This window comes from Belonocnema kinseyi, chromosome 2 (assembly GCF_010883055.1).
Source record: "Belonocnema kinseyi isolate 2016_QV_RU_SX_M_011 chromosome 2, B_treatae_v1, whole genome shotgun sequence".
Classification (NCBI taxonomy): domain Eukaryota; kingdom Metazoa; phylum Arthropoda; class Insecta; order Hymenoptera; family Cynipidae; genus Belonocnema; species Belonocnema kinseyi.
Window position 1 is genome coordinate 10,895,464 of NC_046658.1, and position 16,792 is coordinate 10,912,255.

Genomic DNA, 16,792 nt, shown 5'->3' on the forward strand with positions numbered 1-16,792 from the left:
TCTTTGTTAGTTGTTTGTACCAAAACAATCGTCCCTAATGGGTTTGGAGAGTACTAAAATGACGTTTTCTCACTCGAATTTTTGACATGTTTAACAGTTTCCCTCTTAACATTGGCACTACTCAGGAGCGGCCTGTCAAATTCTTCATTAGTTGCTTGCACCAAAAAAATCATCCTCAATGTGTTTGAAGAGTACTAAAATGACGTTTCTTCACTTGAATGTTTGACATGTTTCACAGTTTCCCGGTAAACTTTACCACAACTGAGGTGCTGCCAGGTCAATACTTTGTTAGTTGTTTGCACCAAAACAATCATCCTCCATGTGTTTGAAGAGTACTAAAATGACGTTTTTTCACTGGAATTTTCGACATGTTTGACAGTTTCACAGTTAACTTTGGCACCAGTCAGGAGCTGCCGGTCAAAATCTTCGTTAGTTTTTTGTACCATAACAATCCTCCACAATGTGTTTGAAGAGCACTAGGATGACGTTTTGTCACTCGAGTTTTTACATGTTTAACAGTTTCCCAGTTAACTTTGGCACAACTTAGGAGCTGCAAGTCAAATTCTTCGTTAGTTGCTTGCACCAAAACAATCATCCTCCATGGGTATGAAGAGTACTAAAATGACGTTTTCTCACTCAAATTTTCGACATGGGTGACAGTTTTCCAGTTAACTTTGGCATCAGTCCGGAGTTATCAGACAAACTTATTGTTAGTTTCTAGCACCAAAACAATCATCCTCAATGTGTTTGAAGAGTACTACAATTAGGACTTGTCATTCGAGTTTGTGACATGTTTCACAGTTTTCCAATTAACTTTGGCACTACTCCGGAAATGCTAGTCAAATTCTTTTTCAGTTGAGTGCACCAAAACAATCATCCTCAATGGGTTTGAGGTGTACTAAAATGACGTTTTTTCACTCGAATTTTTGACATGTTTGACAGTTTCCCAGATAACATTGGCACCACCCAGGAGCTGCCAGTCAAATTCTTTGTTAGTTGTTTGCACCAAAACAATCATCCTCAATGGACATGTTTGACAGTTTTCCACTTAACTTTGGCACCACTCCGGAGCTGCCAGTCAAATTCGTTGTTAGTTGTTTGCACCAAAACAGTCATCCTCAATGGGTTGGAAAAGTGCTAAAATAACGTTTACTGACACGAATTTTTGACATGTTTGAAAGTTTCACACTTAACTTTGGCACTATTCAGGAGCTGCCTGTCAAATTCTTTATTAGCTGTTTGCAACAAAACAATCATCCTCAATGGGTTTGAAAAGTACTGAAACGACGTTTTTTCACTCGGATCTTTGACATGTTTGACAGTTTTCCAATTAACTTTGGCACAACTCCAGAGATTCTAGTCAAATTCTTTGTCAGTTGATTGCACCAAAACAGTGATCCTCAGTGGATTTGAAAAGTACTAAAATGACGCTTCTTCACTCGAATATTTGACATGTTTGACAGGTTCCCACTTAACTTTGGCACCGCTGACGAGCTGCCAGCCAAATTCTTCGTTAGTTTTTTGCACCAAAACAATCATCCTCAATGGTTTTGAAAAGTACTGAAATGACGTTTTTTCTCCCGGATTTTTGACATGTTTGTCAGTTTTCCAATTAACTTTGGCACCATCCCGGAGATGCTAGTCAAATTCTTTGTCACTTGATTGCACCAAAACAATGATCTTCAGTGGGTTTGAAAAGTACTAAAATGACGTTTTTTCACTCGATTTTTTGGCATGTTTGACTGTTTACCACTTACCTTTGGCACCACTGTGGAGCTGCCAGACATACTCTTTGTTAGTTGTTTACAGCAAAACAATCATCCTTAATGTGTTTGATTAGTACTAAAGTGACGATTTTCACTCGAATTTTTGACATGTTCGACAGTTTCCCAGTTAACTTGGGCACCACTAAGGAGCTGCCAGTCAAAATCTTCGTTAGTTATTTGCACCAAAACCATCATCCTCAATGTGTTTGAAGAGTACTAAAGTGACGTTATTTACTCGAATTTTTGAGATGTTTGACAGTTTACCAGTTAACTTTAGCACCACTCAGCGGCTGCCAGTCAAATTCTTTGTTAGTTGTTTACAGCAAAACAATCATCCTTAATGTGTTTGATTAGTACTAAAGTGACGATTTTCACTCGAATTTTTGACATGTTTGACAGTTTCCCACTTAACTTTGGCACTATTCAGGAGCTGCCAGTCAAATTCTTTACTGGTTGTTTGCACCAAAACAATCATTCTCAATGGGTTTGAAATGTACTGAAATGACGTTTTTTCCCTCGGATTTTTGACATGTTTGACAGTTTTCCAGTTAGCTTCGGCACCAGTCAGGAGCTGCCACTCAAATTCATTGTTTGTGGTTTGCATCAAAACAATCATACTCAAAGTGTTTGAAGAGTGCTAAAATATGGTATCGTTCTTTCACTCGAATTTATGAAATGTTTGACAGTTTCCCAGTTAACCTTGGCACCACTCAGGAGCTGCCATTTAAAATCTTCGTTAGTTTTTGGCACAAAAACAATCATCCTCAATGTGTTTGAAGAGTGCTACGATGAGGTTTTGTCACTCGAGTTTTTTACATCTTTGGCAGTTTCCCAGTTAACTGTGGCACATCTTAGGAGCTGCAAGGAAAATTCTTCGTTAGTCGTTTGCACCAAAACAATCCTCCCTAATGGGTTTGAAGAGTACTAAAATGACGTTTTTTCACTCGAACTTTTTACATGTTTGGCAGTTTGCCAGTTAACTTTAGAACCACTCAGCAGCTGCCAGTCAAATTCTTTGTTAGCTGCTTGCACCAAAACATTCATTTTCAATAAGTTTGTAGAGTACTAAAATCGCGTATTTTCACTCGAATTTTTGACATGTTTGACAGTTTCCCACTTAACTTTGGCACCACTCAGCTGCTACCAGTCAAATTCTTGGTTAGTTGTTTGCACCAATACAATCATCCTCAATGTGTTTTAAGAGTACTAAAATGACGTCTTTTCACTCGAATTTTTGATATGTTTGACAGTTTCCCACTTAACTTTGGCACCACTCAGGAGCTGCCAGACAAATTCTTTATTAGTTGTTTACACCGAAACAATCATTATTAATGGGTTTGAAGAGTACTAAAATAGCGCTTTTTCACTCGAATTTTTTACTTAATTTACAGTCTTCCCGTTAACATTGGAATCACTCAGGAGCTACCATTCAAATTCTTGGTTAGTTGTTTGCATCAATACAATCATCCTCAATGTGTTTTAAGAGTACTAAAATGACGTCTTTTCACTCGAATTTTTGACATGTTTGACAGTTTCCCAGTTAACTTTGGCAACACTCAGGAGCTGCCAGTCAAAATCATCGTTAGTTATTTGCACCAAAACAATCATCCTCGATGTGTTTGAAGAGTACTAAAGTGACGTTATTTACTCGTATTTTTGAGATGTTTGACAGTTTACCAGTTAACTTTAGTACCACTCAATAGCGGCCAGTCAAATTCTTTGTTAGCTGTTTGCACCAAAACATTCATTTTCAATAAGTTTGAAGAGTACTAGAATTACGTTTTTTCACTCGAACTTTTGACATGCTTGACAGTTTCCCACTTAACTTTGCCACCACTCAGTTGCTGCCAGTCAAATTCTTTGTTAGTTATTTGCACCAAAACAATCATCCTCGATGTGTTTGAAGTGTACTAAAATGACGTTTTTTCACTTGAATGTTTGACACGTTTCACAGTTTCCCGGTTAACTTTACCACCACTAAGGTGCTGCCAGCCAAACTTTTTATTTGTTGTTTGCACCAAAACAATCATCCTAAATGTGTTTGAAGAGACCTAAAGTGAAGTTCTTTCACTCGAATCTTTGAGATGTTCGAAAGTTTTCCAGTTAACTTTGGCACAACACCGCATCTGTCAGTCAAACTCTTTGTTACTTGATTGCACCAAAACAATCATCCTCAATGGGTTTGAGGAATACTAAAATGACGTGTTTTCACTCGAATTTTTTACATGTTTGACAGTTTGCTAATTAACTTTAGCACCACTCAGCTGCTGCCAGTCTAATTCTTTGTTAGCTGTTTGCACCAAAACATTCATTTTCAATAAGTTTGAAGGGTACTAAAATGACGTTTCTTCACTCGAATTTTTGACATGTTGACTGTTTCCCACTTAACTTTGGCACTATTCAGGAGCTGCCAGTCAAATTCTTTATTAGTTGTTTGTAACAAAACAATCATCCTCGATGTGTTTGAAGAGTACTAAAGTGACGTTATTTACTCGTATTTTTGAGATGTTTGACAGTTTACCAGTTAACTTTAGTACCACTCAGGAGATGCTAGTCAAATTCTTTGTTAGCTGTTTGCACCAAAACATTCATTTTCAATAAGTTTGAAGAGTGCTAGAATTACGTTTTTTCACTCGAACATTTGACATGCTTGACAGTTTCCCACTTAACTTTGCCACCACTCAGTTGCTGCCAGTCAAATTCTTTGTTAGTTATTTGCACCAAAACAATCATCCTCGATGTGTTTGAAGTGTACTAAAATGATGTTTTTTCACTTGAATGTTTGACATGTTTCACAGTTTCCCGGTTAACTTTACCACCACTAAGGTGCTGCCAGCCAAATTTTTTGTTTGTTGTTTGCACCAAAACAATCATCCTAAATGTGTTTGAAGAGACCTAAAGTGAAGTTCTTTCACTCGAATCTTTGAGATGTTCGAAAGTTTTCCAGTTAACATTGGCACAACACCGCATCTGTCAGTCAAACTCTTTGTTACTTGATTGCACCAAAACAATCATCCTCAATGGGTTTGAGGAATACTAAAATGACGTGTTTTCACTCGAATTTTTTACATGTTTGACAGTTTGCTAATTAACTTTAGCACCACTCAGCTGCTGCCAGTCTAATTTTTGTTAGCTGTTTGCACCAAAACATTCATTTTCAATAAGTTTGAAGGGTACTAAAATGACGTTTTTTCACTCGAATTTTTTTCATGTTTGACAGTTTCCCAGTTAACTTTGGCACCACTCAGGAGCGGACAGTCAAATTCTTTGTTAGTTGTTTGCAATGTTGCAATCATCCTCAAAGGGTTTGAGGAGTACTAAAATGTGGTTTTTTCACTGGAATTTTTGACATGTTTGACAGTTTCCCGGTTAACTTTAGCACAACTAAGTTGCTGCCAGGCAAATACTTTGTTAGTTGTTTGCACCAAAACAATCATCCTCCATGGGTATGAAGAGTACTAAAATGACGTTTTTTCACTCGAATTTTTGACATGTTTGACAGTTTCCTAGATAACTTTGCAACACTGCGGGGCTGCTAGTCAAATCCTTTGTTAGTTGTTTGCACCAAAATAATCATCCTAAATGGGTTTGAAGTGTACTAAAATGACGTTTTTTCACTCGAATTTTCGACATGTTTGACAGTTTGCCAGTAATATATGGCACCACCAAGCAGCTGCCAGTCAAATTCTTTGTTAGTTATTTGCGCCGAAACAATCGTCCTGAGTGGGTTTGAAAAGTACTAAAATGACGTTTTTTCACTCGAACATTTTACATGTTTTCACAGTTTCATAGTGAACTTTGGCACCAGTCTGGGGCTGCCTGTCAAATTCTTTGTTAGTTATTTGCACAAAAACAGTCATCCTCAATGGGTTTGAAGTGTGCCACAATTACGTTTTGTCACTCGAATTTTTCACATGTTTGACAGTTTGCCAATAATCTTTGGAACCACTAAGCAGCTGCCAGTCAAATCATTTGTTAGTTGTTTGCACCAAAACAATCATCCTCAATGTGTTTGAAGATTACTAAAATGACGTTTTTTCGCTCGAATTTTTTAAATGTTTGACTGTTTCCCATTTAATTTTAGCACAACTCTGGAGCTACCAGTCAAATTCTTTGTTAGTTTTTTGCACTAGAACAATCATCCTCTATATGTTTGAAGAGTACCACAATTACGTTTTTTCACTCGCATTTTCCACATGCTTGACAGTTTGCCAGTAAACTTTGGCACCAATAAGCAGCTGCCAGTCAAATTCTTTGTTAGTTGTTTGCACCAAACAATCATCCTCAATGAGTTATGAAGATAACTAAAATGGCATTTTTTCACTCGAATTTTTGACATGTTTGACAGTTTCCCAGTTAACATTGGCACCACTCAGGGGCTGCCTGTCAAATTCTTTGTCAGCTGTTTGCACCAAAACTATCATCCTCCATGTGTTTGAAGAGTACTAAAATAACGTTTTTTCACACGACTTTTTTACGTGTTTGACTGTTTACCAGTTGAATTTGGCACAACTCTGGAGCTGCCTGTCAAATTCTTGGTTAGTTGTTTGCACCAATACAATCATCCTCAATGTGTTTTAAGAGTACTAAAATGACGTCTTTTCACTCGAATTTTTAACATGTTTGACAGTTTCCCACTTAACTTTGGCACCACTCAGGAGCTGCCAGACAAATTCTTTATTAGTTGTTTACACCAAAACAATCATTATTAATGGGTTTGAAGAGTACTAAAATAGCGCTTTTTCACTCGAATTTTTTACTTAATTTACAGTCTTCCCGTTAACATTGGAATCACTCAGGAGCTACCAGTCAAATTCTTGGTTAGTTGTTTGCACCATTACAATCATCCTGAATGTGTTTTAAGAGTACTAAAATGACGTCTTTTCACTCGAATTTTTGACATGTTTGACAGTTTCCCAGTTAACTTTGGCACCACTCAGGAGCTGCCAGTCAAAATCATCATTTGTTATTTGCACCAAAACAATCATCCTCGATGTGTTTGAAGAGTACTAAAGTGACGTTATGTACTCGAATTTTTGAGATGTTTGACAGTTTACCAGTTAACTTTAGTACCACTCAACAGCGGCCAGTCAAATTCTTTGTTAGCTGTTTGCACCAAAACATTCATTTTCAATAAGTTTGAAGAGTACTAGAATTACGTTTTTTCACTCGAACTTTTGACATGCTTGACAGTTTCCCACTTACCTTTGGCACCACACAGTTGCTGCCAGTCAAATTCTTTGTTAGTTATTTGCACCAAAACAATCATCCTCGATGTGTTTGAAGTGTACTAAAATGACGTTTTTTCACTCGAATTTTTTACATGTTAGACAGTTTGCTAATTACCTTTAGCACCACTCAGCTGCTGCCAGTCTAATTCTTCGTTAGCTGTTTGCACCAAAACATTCATTTTCAATAAGTTTGAAGGGTACTAAAATGACGTTTTTTCACTCGAATTTTTGACATGTAGACTGTTTCCCACTTAACTTTGGCACTATTCAGAAGCTGCCAGTCAAATTCTTTATTAGTTGTTTGCAACGAAACAATCATCCTCAATGTGTTTCAGAAGTACTAAAATGACGTTTTTTCACTGGAATTTTTGACATGCTTGACAGTTTCCCGCTCAACTTTAGCACCACTCCGGAGCTGCTTGTAAAATTCTTTGTTAGTTATTTGCACCAAAACATTCATCCTCTGTGGGTTTGAAGAGTACTAAAATGACGTTTTTTCACTCGAATTTTTGAAATGTTTGACAGTTTCCCACTTAACTTTGGCACCACTCAGGCGCTGCCAGACAAATTCTTTGTTAGTTGTTTACACCAATACAATCATTATTAATGGGTTTGAAGAGTACTAAAATAGCGCTTTTTCACTCGAATTTTTTACATGATTGAAAGTTTTCCAGTTAACATTGGAATCACTCAGGAGCTACCACTCAAATTCTTCGTTAGTTGTTTGCACCAATACAATCATCCTCAATTTGTTTTAAGAGTACTAAAATGACGTCTTTTCACACGAATTTTTGACATGTTTGACAGTTTCCCTGTTAACTTTGGCACCACTCAGGAGCTGCCAGTCAAAATCTTCGTTAGTTGTATGCACCAATACCATCATCCTCAATGTGTTTGAAGAGTACTAAAGTGACGTTATTTACTCGAATTTTTGAGATGTTTGACAATTTAGCAGTTAACTTTCGCACCACTCAGCAGCTGCCAGTCAAATTCTTTGTTAGCTGCTTGCACCAAAACATTCATTTTCAATAAGTTTGTAGAGTACTAAAATGACGTTTTTTCACCCGAATTTTTGACATGTTTGACAGTTTCCCACTTAACTTTGGCACCACTCAGCTGCTACCAGTCAAATTCTTGGTTAGTTGTTTGCACCAATACAATCATCCTCAATGTGTTTTAAGAGTACTAAAATGACGTCTTTTCACTCGAATTTTTGACATATTTGACTGTTTCCCACTTAACTTTGGCACCACTCAGGAGCTGCCAGACAAATTCTTTATTAGTTTTTTACACCAAAACAATCATTATTAATGGGTTTGAAGAGTACTAAAATAGCGCTTTTTCACTCGAATTTTTTACTTAATTTACAGTCTTCCCGTTAACATTGGAATCACTCAGGAGCTACCAGTCAAATTCTTGGTTAGTTGTTTGCATCAATACAATCATCCTCAATGTGTTTTAAGAGTACTAAAATGACGTCTTTTCACTCGAATTTTTGACATGTTTGACAGTTTCCCAGTTAACTTTGGCACCACTCAGGAGCTGCCAGACAAAATCATCGTTAGTTATTTGCACCAAAACAATCATCCTCGATGTGTTTGAAGAGTACTAAAGTGACGTTATTTACTCGAATTTTTTAGATGTTTGACAGTTTACCAGTTAACTTTAGTACCACTCAACAGCGGCCAGTCAAATTCTTTGTTAGCTGTTTGCACCAAAACATTCATTTTCAATAAGTTTGAAGAGTACTAGAATGAAGTTTCTTCACTCGAATTTTTGACATGCTTGACAGTTTCCCACTTAACTTTGGCACCACTCAGTTGCTGCCAGTCAAATTCTTTGTTAGTTATTTGCACGAAAACATTCATCCTCTGTGGGTTTGAAGAGTACTAAAATGACGTTTTTTCACTCGAAATTTTCACATGTTTGACAGTTTCCCAGGTAACTTTGGCACCACCCAGGAGCTGCCAGTCAAATTCATTGTTAGTTGCTTGCACCAAAACAATCATCCTCAATGGACATGTTTGACAGTTTTCCACTTAACTTTGGCACCACGCCGGAGATGCTAGTCAAATTCTTTGTCAGTTGATTGCACCAAAATAATGATCTTCAGTGGGTTTGAAAAGTACTAAAATGATGTTTTTTCACTCGAATTTTCTAAATGTTTGACAGTTTCACAGTTAACTTTGGCACCACTCAGGAGCGGACAGTCAAATTCTTTGTTAGGTGTTTGCAATGTTGCAATCATCCTCAATGTGTTTGAGGAGTACTAAAATGTCGTTTTTTCACTGGAATTTTTGACATGTTTGACAGTTTCCCGGTTAACTTTAGCACAACTAAGTTGCTGCCAGGCAAATACTTTGTTAGTTGTTTGCACCAAAACAATCATCCTCCATGGGTATGAAGAGTACTAAAATGTCGTTTTTTCACTCGAATTTTTGACATGAGTGACAGTTTTCCAGTTAAATTTGGCATCAGTTCGGAGCTATCAGACAAACTTGTTGTTAGTTTCTAGCACCATATCAATCATCCTCGAAGGGTTTGAAGAGTACTAAAGTGGCGTTTTTTCACTTGAATTTTTCAGATGTATGACAGTTTCCCAGTAAACTTTGGCACCACTTTCGAGCCGCCAGTCAAATTCTTTGTTAGCTGTTTGTACCAAAGCATTCATTCTCAATAAGTTTTAATTGTACTAAAATAACGTTTTTTCACTCGAATTTTTGACATGTCTGACAGTTTCCCAGTTTACTTTGGCACCAGTCAGGAGCTGCATCTCAAATTCTTTGTTAGTTGTTTGCACCAAAACAATCATCCACAAAGTGTTTGAAGAGTAATAAAATAACGTTTTTTCACTCGAATTTTTGACATGTTTGAAAGTTTCCCCGTTAAATTTGGCACCACTCAGGTGCTGCCAATCAAAATCTTTGTCAGTTCTTTGCACCAAAACAATCATCCTCAATGTTTTTGAATAGTACTACAATGACGACTTGTCATTCGAGTTTTTTACGTGTTTGATAGTTTCCCAGTTAACTTCGGCACCACTCAGGAGCTGCCAGTCAAATTCTTTGTTAGTTGTTTGCACCAAAACAATCGTCCTCAATGGGTTTGAAGAGTACTAAAATGACGTTTTTTCACTCGAATCTTTGACATGTTTAACAGTTTTCCAATTAACTTCGGCACCACTCCGGAGCTGCTAGTCAAATTCTTTGTTAGTTGTTTGCACCAAAATAATCATCCTCTATGGGTTTGAAGAGTACTAAAATGACGTTTTTTCACTCGAATTTTTGACATTTATGACAGTTTCCCACTTAACTTTGGCACCACTCAGGAGCTGCCAGTCTACTTCTTTATTAGTTGTTTGCACCAAAACAATCATCCTCAATGGGTTTGAAAAGTACTAAAATAGCGTTCTTTCACTCGAATTTTTTACATGTTCGACAGTTTCCCAGTTAACTTTGGCACCACTCAGGAGCTGTCAGTCAATTTCATTGTTAGTTGTTTGCACCAATACAATCATCCTCAATGGGTATGAAGGGTACTAAAATGGCGTTTTTTCACTCGAATTTTTCATATGTTTGACAGTTTCCCAGTTAACTTTGGCACCACTTTGGAGCTGCCAGTCAAATTTTTTGTGTGTTGTTTGCCCCAAAACAATCATCCTTAATGTGTTTGAAGCGTACTAAAGTGACGATTTTTCACTCGAGTTTTGAAATGTTTGACAGTTTCCCAGTTAACTATGCCACCACTCAGGAACTGCCACATAAGTTTGGCACCACTGCACCGAAACAATCATCCTCAATGGGTTTGAAAAGTACTAAAATGACGTTTTTTCACTCGAATTTTTGACATATTTGACAGTTTCCCACTTAACTTTGGCACCAGTCAGGAGCTGCCAATCAAATTTTATGTTAGGTTTTTTCGCCAAAGTATCGTCCTCAATGGGTTTGAAGAGTACTAAAATAACGTTTTCTCACTCGAACTTTTGACATGTTTGACAGTTTCCCTCGTGACTTTGGCACCACTCAGGAGCTGCCAGTCAAATACTTTGTTAGTTGTTTGCAACAAAAAAATCATCCTCAGTGTCTTTGAAGAGTACTAAAATGAGGTTTTTTCACTCGAATTTTTGACATGTTTGACAGTTTCCCACTTGACTTTGGCACCACTCAGGTGCTGCCAGTCAAATTCTTTGTTAGTTGTTTGCACCAAGACAATCATCCTCAGTGTGTTTGAAGAGTACTAAAATGAAGTTTTTTCACTCGCATTTATGACATCTTTGACAGTTTTCCAGTTAACTTTGACATCAGTCCGGAGCTATCAGAAAAACATATTGTTAGTTTCTAGCTCAAAAACAATCATCCTCAATGGGTTTGAACAGTGCTACAATTACTTTTTTTCACTCGAATTTTCGACATGTTTGACAGTTTTCCAGTTAAATTTGGCATCAATCCGGAGATATCAGACAAACTTATTGTTAGCTTCTAGCACCAAAACAATCATCCTCACTGGGTTTGAAGTGTACTAAAATGGCGTTTTTTCACTCGAATTTTTGACATGTTTGACAGTTTCCCACTTAACTTTGACACTGCTCAGGAGCTGCCAGTCAAAGTCTATATTAGTTGTTTGTACCTAAACAATCATCATCAATGGGTTTGAAAAGTTCTAAAATGACGTTTTTTCACTCGGATTTTTGACATGTTTGTCAGTTTTCCAATTAGCTTTGGCACCACTCCGGAGATGCTAGTCAAATTCTTTGTCACTTGATTGCACCAAAACAATGATCTTCAGTGGGTTTGAACTGCACTAAAATGACGTTTTTTCACTCGAATTTTCGACATGTTTGACAGTTTCCCACTTAACTCTGGCACCACTGAGGAGCTGCCAGATAAATTCCTTGTTAGTTGTTTACACCAAAACAATCATCCTTAATGTGTTTGAAGAGTACTTAAGTGACGTTTATTCACTCGAATTTTTGACATGTTTGACAGTTTCCCAGTTAACTTTGGCACCAGTCAGGAGCTGTCACGCAAATACTTTGTTTGTTGTTTGCACCAAAACAATCATACTCAAAGTGTTTGAAGAGTCCTAATATTTAGTTTTTTCACTCGAATTTTTGAAATGTTTGACAGTTTTCCAGTTAACTTTGGCACCACTCCGGAGCTGCCTGTCAAAATCTTCGTTAGTTTGGTTCACCAAAACAATCATTCTCAATGTGTTTGAAGAGTACTACGATGGCGTTTTGTCACTCGAGTTTTTTACAGTTTTGACAGTTTGCCAGTTAACTTTAGCACCACTCAGTAGCTGTCATTCTAATTCGTTGTTAGCTGTTTGCACCAAAATATTCATTTTCAATAAGTTTGAAGAGTACTAAAATGACGTTTTTCAATCGAATTTTTGATATGTCTGACAGTTTTCCACTTAACTTTGGCACCACTCCGGAGCTGCCTGTCAAATTCTTTGTTAGTTGTTTGCACCAAAACAGTCATCCTCAATGGGTTTGAAAAGTGCTACAATGACGTTTGTTCACTCGAATTTTCTACAAGTTTGACAGTTTTCCAGTTATCTTTGGCATCAGTCCGGAGCCATCAGACAGACTTATTGTTAGTTTCTAGCACCAAAACAATCATCCTCAATGGGATTGAAGAGTTCTGAAATGACGTTTTTCGACTCGAATTTTTCAGATGTTTGACAGTTTCCCAGTTAACTTTGGCACCACTTTGGAGCTGCATGTCAAATAGTTTGTTTGTTGTTTGCACCAAAACAATCATCCTTAATGTATTTGAAGAGTACTAAATTGACGTTTTTCCACTCGAATTTTTGATACGTTTGAAAGTTTTCCAGTTATCTTTGGCACCACTCAGGAGCTGCCAGTCGAACTTATTGCCAGTTTTTAGCACCAAAACAACAATACTCAATGGGTTTGAAGAGAACTATAATGACGTTTTTTCACTCGAATTTTTGACATGTTTGACAGTTTCCCAGTTAACTTTGACACAACTAAGGAGCTGTCAGTCAAATTCTTTGTTAGCAGTTTGCACCAAACATTCAGTTTCGATAAGTTTTAAAAGTACTAAAATAACGTTTCTTCACTCGAATTTTTGACATGTCTGACAGTTTCCCAGTTTATTTTGGTAACACTCCGGAGCTGCCAGTCAAATTCTTTGTTAGTTGTTTGCACCGAAACAGTTATACTCAATGGGTTTAAAGAGTACTAAAATGACATTTTCTCACGCGAATTTTTGACATGTTTGACAGTTTCCCACTTAACTTTGGCACTATTCAGGAGCTGCTAGTCAAATTCTTCATTAGATGTTTGCACCAAAACAATCATCCTCAACGGGTTTAAAAAGTACTGAAATGACGTTTTTTCACTCGTATTTTTGACATGTTTAACAGTTTTCCAATTAACTTTGGCACCACTCCGGAGCTGCTAGTCAAATTCTTTGTTAGTTGTTTGCATCAAAACAATCATCCTCTATGGGTTTGAAGAGTACTAAAATGACGTTTTTTCACTCGAATTTTTGACATTTATGACAGTTTTCCAGTTGACTTTGGAATCACTCAGGAGCTACCAGTCAAATTCTTGGTTAGTTGTTTGCACCAATACAATCATCCTTAATGTGTTTAAAGAGTACTAAAATGACGTTTTTTCACTCGAATTTTTGACATGTTTGACAGTTTCCCTCTTAACTTTGGCACTAATCTGGAGCTGCCTGTCAAATTCGTTATTAGTTGTTTGTACCAAAACTATCATCCCTAATGGGTTTGAAGAGTACTAAAATGACGTTTTTTCACTCGAATTTTCGACATGTTTGACAGTTTCCCTCTTAACTTTGGCACTAATCAGGAGCTGCCTGCCAAATTCTTTATTAGTTGTTTGCACCAAAACAATCATCCTCAATGGGTCTGAAGAGTACTAAAACGGCGTTTTTTCACTTGAATGTTTGACATGTTCCACAGTTTCCCGGTTAACTTTAGCACCACTAAGGTGCCGCCAGGCAAATACTTTGTTAGTTGTTTGGACCAAAATAGTCATCCTCCATGGGTATGCAGAGTACTAAAATGACGTTTTCTCACTCGAATTTTCGACATGAGTTACAGTTTTCCTGTTAACTTTGGCATCAGTCCGGAGCTATCAGACAAACTTATTGTTAGTTTCTAGCACCAAAACAATCATCCTCAATGGGTTTGAAGAGTTCTGAAATGGCGTTTTTTGACTCGAATTTTTCATATGTTTCACTGTTTCCCAGTTAACTTTGGCACCACTTTGGAGCTGCAAGTCAAATAGTTTGTTTGTTGTTTGCACCAAAATAATCATCCTTAATGTATTTGAAGAGTATTAAATTGACGTTTTTTCACTCGAATTTTTGAGATGTTTGAAAGTTTTCCAGTTAACTTTGGCACCACTCAGGACCTGCCAGTCGAACTTATTGCCAGTTTTTAGCACCAAAACAACAATACTCAATGGGTTTGAAGAGTACTATAATGACGTTTTTTCATTCGAATTTTTGACATGTTTGACATTCCCAGTTAATTTTAGCACCTCCCAGGAGTTGCCAGTGAAATTCTCTGTTAGTTGTTTGCACAAAAACAATCATCCTCAATGGGTTTGAAGAGTACTAAAATGACGTTTTTTCACTCGAATTTTCGACATGTTTGACAGTTTCCCAGTTAACTTTGACACCACTCAGGAGCTGTCAGTCAAATTCTTTGTTAGCTGTTTGCACCAAAACATTCAGTTTCGATACGTTTTAAAAGTACTAAAATAACGCTTTTTTACTCGAATTTTTGACATGTTTGAAAGTTTCCCAGTTTATTTTGGTACCACTCCGGAGCTGCCAGTCAAATTCTTTGTTAGTTGTTTGCACCAAAACAGTCATACTCAATTTGTTTTGAAGAGTACTAAAATAGCGTTTTCTCACACGAATTTTTGACATGTTTGACAGTTTCCCACTTAACCTTGGCACTACTCAGGAGCTGCCAGTCAAATTCTTCATTAGATGTTTGCACCAAAACAATCATCCTCAATGGGTTTAAAAAGTACTGAAATGACGTTTTTTCACTCGTATTTTTGACATGTTTAACAGTTTTCCAATTAACTTTGGCACCAGTCCGGAGCTGCTAGTCAAACTCTTTGTTAGTTGTTTGCACCAAAACAATCATCCTCTATGGGTTTGAAGAGTACTAAAATGACGTTTTTTCACTCGAATTTTTGACATTTATGACAGTTTTCCAGTTGACTTTGGAATCACTCAGGAGCTACCAGTCAAATTCTTGGTTAGTTGTTTGCACCAATACAATCATCCTTAATGTGTTTAAAGAGTACTAAAATGACGTTTTTTCACTCGAGTTTTTTACATGTTTGACAGTTTCCCAGTTAAATTTGGCACAACATAGGAGCTGCAAGTCGAATTCTTCGTTAGCTGTTTGCACCAAAACAATCCTCCCTAATGGGTTTGAAGAGTACTAAAATGACGCTTTTTCACTCGAATTTTTTATATTTTTGACAGTTTTCCATTTAACTTTGGAATCACTTAGAAGCTACCGTCAAATTCTTTGTTAGTTGTTTACACAAATACAATCATCCTCAATGTGTTTAAAGAGTACTAAGATAACGTTTCTTCACTGGAATTTTTGACATGTTTGACAGTTTCCTAGTTAACTTTGGCACCAGTCAGGAGCTGCCAATCAAATTTTATGTTAGGTTTTTTCGCCAAAATATCGTCCTCAATGGGTTTAAAGAGTACTAAAATAACGTTTTCTCACTCGAACTTTTGACATGTTTGACAGTTTCCTACTTGACTTTGGCACCACTCAGGGGCTGCCAGTCAAATTCTTTGTCAGTTGTTTGCACCAAAACGATCATTCTCAGTGTGTTTGAAGAGTACTAAAATGAAGTTTTTTCACTCGAATTTTTGACATGTTTGACAGTTTTCCACTTAACTTTGGCACCACTCTGGAGCTGCCAGTCAAATTCTTTCTTAGTTGTTTACACCAAAACAATCATCCTTAATGTGTTTGAAGTGTACTAAAGTGACGTTTTTTCACTTGAATTTTTTAGATGTTTGAAAGTTTTCCAGTTAAAATTGGCGCCACACCGGATCTGTCAGTCAAATTCTTTGTTAGTTGTTTGCACCAAAACAATCATCCTCAATGGGATTGAGGAATACTAAAATGACGTTTTTTCACTCGGATTTTTGCCATGTTTGACAGTTTTCCAATTAACTTTGGCACCACTGCGGAGATGCTAGTCAAATTCATTGTCAGTTCATTGCATCAAAACAATGATCTTCAGAGGGTTTGAAAAGTACTAAAATGATGTTTTTTCACTCGAAATTTTGACATGTTTGAGAGTTTCCCAGTTAACTTGGGCACCGCTCAGAAGCTGCCTGTCAAATCCTTTATTAGTTTTTGCACCAAAGCAATCATCCTCAATGGTTTTGAAAAGTTCTAAAATGACCTTTTTTCACTCGAATTTTTGAAATGTTTGACAGTTTCCCAGTTAACTTTGGCACCAATCTGGAGCTTCCAGTCAAATTCTTTATTAGTTGTGTGCACCAAAACAATCATCCTCAATGGGTTTGAAAAGTACTGAAATGACGTTTTTTCACTCGAATTTTTGACATGTTTGACAGTTTCCCACTTAACTTTGGCACCACTGAGGAGCTGCCAGATAAATTCTTTCTTAGTTGTTTACACCAAAACAATCATCCTCAATGGGATTGAGGAATACTAAAATGACGTGTTTTCACTCGAATTTTTTACATGTTTGACAGTTTGCCAGTTAACTTTAGCACC